This window comes from Arachis stenosperma, chromosome 4, assembly GCF_014773155.1.
Source record: "Arachis stenosperma cultivar V10309 chromosome 4, arast.V10309.gnm1.PFL2, whole genome shotgun sequence".
Taxonomy (NCBI): Eukaryota; Viridiplantae; Streptophyta; class Magnoliopsida; order Fabales; family Fabaceae; genus Arachis; species Arachis stenosperma.
Window position 1 is genome coordinate 141,737,031 of NC_080380.1, and position 6,000 is coordinate 141,743,030.

Sequence of the window (6,000 nt, forward strand, 5' to 3'; positions counted from 1 at the left end):
AAACCCAAGCCCACCTATCATACCACTATTTACACCAACCACAACCTTGCACCACATTTCACTTCACAGTATCCACATTGCTTCATAAATTGATAAGACCATCTATACTAACAAATAAAGGGCTACTAACAATTGACATGATCCAATAACACCAGCCTGCCTAGCCCATACTTTAAATACCTCGCATTATGGCCCATACATTTCTCAGCTAATCGTTCCTCTAACTCAGCTGGCTTTCAATTCCAGCAAAGCGCCACCAAGGGGTATTACCGACTCCTACTCCACTATAAACTACCTAACGGGAGATAACCGCAGCGTCATATGATGCGCTACAAATTTGATGCATCACTTTAACTAAAGCCATCTCAATCAGAACTCTTTGTTTATTTAATTATTAAATCAAATGGACACTTTATTTGGACCATCAAAGTTCCAAAAAAATGGCCTGGACCATTTGAAAAGTTTCCTAAAATATAAGTATATAATTCTAGTTATAGTTAGTAACTCGTCCTATTAGAGAAATGAGTTATTGCTAAATTTTGATATAAATATTATTATATTGTGTGGTGTGTATGATGAGAGGGAAGGGGGTAGGTAAGCAACTTGAAAAGGGTCCTATTAGGGAAATGAGTTATTGCTAAATTTTGATATAAATATTATTATATTGTGTGGTGTGTATGATGAGAGGGAAGGGGGTAGGTAAGCAACTTGAAAAGGTGTGTGTCGTCGTGGCTAGGGCCGGAAGGAGTCAAGCCAACTCATGAGCTAGTTCGAGTTCGACTCATTAATAGTTCGATAAGCTAAGCTCGTGAGCTAGTGAGCCAAGCTTGAATTTGAAATTGAGCTCATAAAATAAATGAGTCGAGCTTGAGCTTGGATAAGCTCGACTCATTAGCTCGTGAATTAACTCGTATATATATAATTATTAATACACATATCTTATATGCATTTAATCTATACTTTTAATATTATATATATATATATATATATATATTAATGATTTTATTTATTTAAAATTTTATATTTATTTTTTACATATAATTTTGATGTAGAACATAAATAAAAAATTTATAATTTATTGATAGATAATAATATATAAAATTGATATTTTTAAATATTTTTTAAAATATATAAGTTATAATGTATTGATATAAAATTATAGATTATGTATTTATGTTTCTATTATTTGAGCCAGCTCGTGAGTTCGAGCCAGCTCGTGAGCTTTTGGTGAGTCGAGCTTGAGCTTAAGAAATAAGTTCGATTGTTAATGAGCCGAGTCGTGAGCCAAGCTCAATTTTTGTGAGCCGAACTTGAGCTTGGTCTAATTCGACTCAGCTCGGCTCACTTCCAACCCTAGTCGTAGCTATACGGATATGTTAATAGTAACATAATATATATATATATGGCTAATTATTTTTCGTATGATAGATAAAGTTGTGAAATATACTAATATAAGTTTAAATAGGTGTATTTTACAAGTGTAATGATAATGACTAGTGAATAGCTAATACAAATTATGAGTATGAATTTGTATAACAAAAAAAATCATAATTTATAATTTTATAAATTATAAAATTTTTAAAATTAAAAAACTGAAATAGTAGCTCATAATTTTTAATTATTTTTTCACCCTGCTATTTGAAATCATATTTACGATTTTTTAGTTATTTTTTATCTTTTATCTTATTTAAAAATTATTACTCATAATTCTTTTATCTTAAATATCCTTCGTATCAATATATTATAATAAGATATTATAATATTAACGAAAATTACGGATAATACTATAATATAAAAATATCAGAAATTCAGAATGTTTGGGATTTGAGGACTCATCTCCTATACACTTGCGTGAATTTGTGGCCCCAACGAAGCCAAGCATTTGTTAAAAAATTATGCACGTATAGTCAACCTTTAAACGAGAGTAAATGAATTTTCTTGTCCTTAACTTAGGTCCTAGGGAGTAAGTTTAATTTCGTTAGTACTTAGTAATATTTTGAAGGGTTTATCAGTAAACATGTTTTAATAAATGCATAATAAATATACTAAAATTTAAATTTTATTATTTTTTATAAATAAATTTTAATTATTAATAATCTTAACATGTTCTAATAAAGTACATATTAACGGTATTCTGTTTTTAAAATATCTTTTTTTACTTTGAATATTTTATTTTTTTGTTAAAAATATTTTTATTATTATCTTTTTTTTCTTCTCTTATTCCTCTTTATTTCTATTTTTAAAATCACTATAATCATTATAATTATAATTGCTGTCACTAATACTTAAGAAAAAATAAGAAATACTCACTATAACATTTTCAAGTTGAGGCAACATTTAAAAAGTGTTGTCTAAAAGCTGACAAAAAGTTGCTTTTGATTTATGGCAACACTTTTGGATCTAAGGCAACATTTTTTAGCGGCGTTGCATATGCAGCTGTTGCCTTAGATCAAGGCAACACTTTTTTTGTTTCAAAAGCAACGCTTTTGAGAGCAACACTTGGTAAGTGTTGCCTTTGGTTGAAAAACAACAACACTTCAAAGGTGTGTTTGAGACAACACTTTTGCAGTGTTGTCTCTTCTCTCGTGTTTTGGTCACTACTAAAAAGTGTTGCCTATTTGCAATAAAATACAACTCTTTTACGTGTTGCTTATAAGTTGGAATTTGCAATCCTTTGAAGTGTTGCCTATTAGTTTTGAATATACAATCTTTTAAAGTATTGCCTTTTCTTTTAGATATGCAACCTATACAAGTGTTGTCTTTTCTTTTGGATATGCAACCATACAAGTGTTGTCTAATATTCAAAATATGCAACTAATAGAAGGGTTGCCTTTTTGACAAAAATAAAACTTACTTTTGTAATAAAAATACAAAAAAAAATAAAATTTACAATAAATTTTTTTATTCATACATGTGTAATTATTTTAATTAATAAATTAAATTTGTGCACAATAGAAAAAAAATTATAAAAGAGAAAAAATAACTAATAATAAAGTTCTAATTAAAATAGATATTAAAAGGTTAGATTAATATTTCAAATACATATTTATCAATAATTCTCAACAAAATAATACACAACAAAAAATAAGCAGCATTTTTCTTAATACACAACAAAATAATACACAAAAAAATAATTCAAAAGCTTCCTTAATCTCCTGCTTTTTCTGCTGGGTCAAATGATCGTGTCCTTTTGATTTGCTGTGCTTCTTAGATTCCCCTCTATATGATTCCTTTCTATATATAGATGACTGGAAAAACAAAAGAAGAGTTATTGTCTAGGAAGCAGCATGCTATTCCTTTACTAATAAACAATGATCAATGATCAAAAGCATAGGTAAATTCTGTGTTGAACAATCTATGTTGTACTCGCTGTGTCTCTCGCTCAAAGGATTAAGCCAATAGCTACACTAATCAGAAATTTGCAGCAATTGTTGTGCAACTTATTTTAAATTCAGCTACAATAATCAACCATAAATTTCATGTATTCTTATCATTCAAAGCTACAACTAAGTAGAGTTATTTTTTAAATAAAAAACTAAGGCAATAGATTAAGTAAGAGAACCTGCAAGGTCAGAATATGTCCGAATAAGCTTAAGCCAATTCATTTGACTATATCCTTTTTCAAAAGGAAGTTTGGTCCGAGCTGCCGGCTTTGCAATAGGACTCTTCAGTTCTAGAGACCTCTGAATCGAATTCATCCCATCACTCATAACTGATTTCTTATTCAATTCATTCGGCTGACATGAAGTCACACTGGTTACGGTGAAAGACAAAGAACCAACCTTATCCTCCTTTATAAAGTCCAAATTATAAACCATCCTTCCACAAGAAACCACCATCTTGATTACAAGTAGTAGTGGGAGAACTTGAGGATTTTTCTTTTATGAAAATATCAGCAATATCCGAAACAAGGTTTTTTGTTTCAATACTCTCCTGCGAACTAACCTATAAATCCAAGGCATCAAATTAGAAGAATAACACTAGATATACAAATTCTTATCAAATTCTCAAGTAACTCAAATTCTTATCCTATGGAAAGTGCTTGGATTGTATAAAGAGAGATCATAAAGATGGAGACAAAGAGATATAGCAATTGAGATAATGACACACAAAAATAGTTTCTACAAGAGTCTAGTGAAGGCTATTATGATTTGTCTTTAAACAAAATTTTCAAAAATAGAATCTAGCATGCCACCCTTATAGTGATAACACTTTTTACCTTTTCTTCCCAAATTCCTAATCTTCTAATAAGAACCTTACCTTAGTCAATTCTCATCAACTCATCATGGATTTCAACAAGGCTAAAGATGGGATTGGCATTGTTTGTGTGCTGCTGCTGGAAGTTTTGAAGACACAAGTAAGAGAAAGGAAGCAGCTAAGACTAGTGATAGATTTGATAATATAATAGTAATGCTAATCTTTTTATTATTCATTGTGTGTACTTTGTTTGGAATAGAAAATTCTAAGTAGACAAAAATCTTCTTGTAACTCACTTTTCTTCTTTGGGGATTGTTAATAGGGCAATACTTACAGGAACAAAATGGATGAAAGAAATAATGGAGTATATATCACCTCATCTAGCTTATTACAAATTAAATTTTCTGCACACATAGGCTTTGCAGATACTATATGCTATAAAAATGTTCATGTGGAATCGTACAATATAATCCCCCAATTAAATTTTAATAAAAGGCTCACTTGCAAGCCATGACAGGAATGGACATGAATGAAAATACTTATAATTCCGAAAACAATGAAATCAATGGTGGTGCAAATTAGGTACCCTTGGGCTCTGAAATGCTTATAATTTTGAAAACAATAAAACCAATGGCGAAGATGCTTATAACTAATTCTAATTAAAAAAATAATATTTTACCTAGTATCAACTAAATAAAACATAATAAACAAACAACCCTATGCCTTGTCCTTTTGGTACTTGTAGAAGACATCCCAATACCTCTTGCCTTTTTGTCATACTTCTCTGCCACGTGTATCAGCAATTCAACTAGTTAGTGCTTTAATTTCTTTGAATTTGCAGCCAATACTACTTGATTAACTAACTTTCATATATAAATTAAACTTCTAATAAATTTCTTTGAATCACTGCATGCACAAAATAACACAAATAAAGTAAGACTAATTACATATTAAAAATAATTACAAGGATGCTATTTATTATTATTAGTTACCTTGAGTTCTTGTAAGGATGAGTGACAAAACCCTCTTTAGGTGGCAGTGGCACTACATTTTTGTTAAATATATTTATGAAAAGAGTTCTTATATAAACTGAGACATGTTCTTCAATTCACTAATTAACTCTAATAATTTAGACCACTTCTAAAATGCATAAAAAAATAAGTGAAAAAATTAGATGAAGAAAAAGCATGAAAGTAAAACCTACTTTTCATAAAACCCCTAAAAGAAATACTGATCTGAACCTTTGTATAGGAAGGAGAAGAACTAGTAGATATAATCACCATGTAAGAATAATTCTCCTGGCTCTTCAGCTATTCAACAAAGTAATAATTTGAGATGTCAACGTAAATAATTACATAAATAAGCAAGATTTCAGCTATATACTTATTCATATTTTAAAAGCGGCATAATTGCATTCACAACTTCACTTTCTTAATCATTATCAAGTTCAAGTTAACTTAAATATCAAACAGCATCTTTAATAGTTACAAGCAAATAATTTTTTATGCCAATATATTGAATAATGAAAGTAAATTTGTTAACAATTAAACGAGGAGACAAGCTTCCAAATGCAAGCCATGGTGAGAACTTAGTGGAGTAATCAAGTCTTAACATTCTATTTCTGGTCTCTTTATATACCTTTAGCAAATCCTACAAATGTGAAATCTCACAGTTGAGTTAGATAACCCAATGTAACAAGACACAGATTTTTCAAATCGACTATAGTCTTCATGAGGCTTATGGCATTGTTTGGATTCCAATTTCCTTTCCAGTTTAATTGGTCTTCCTTGGAATTTTTCTTAC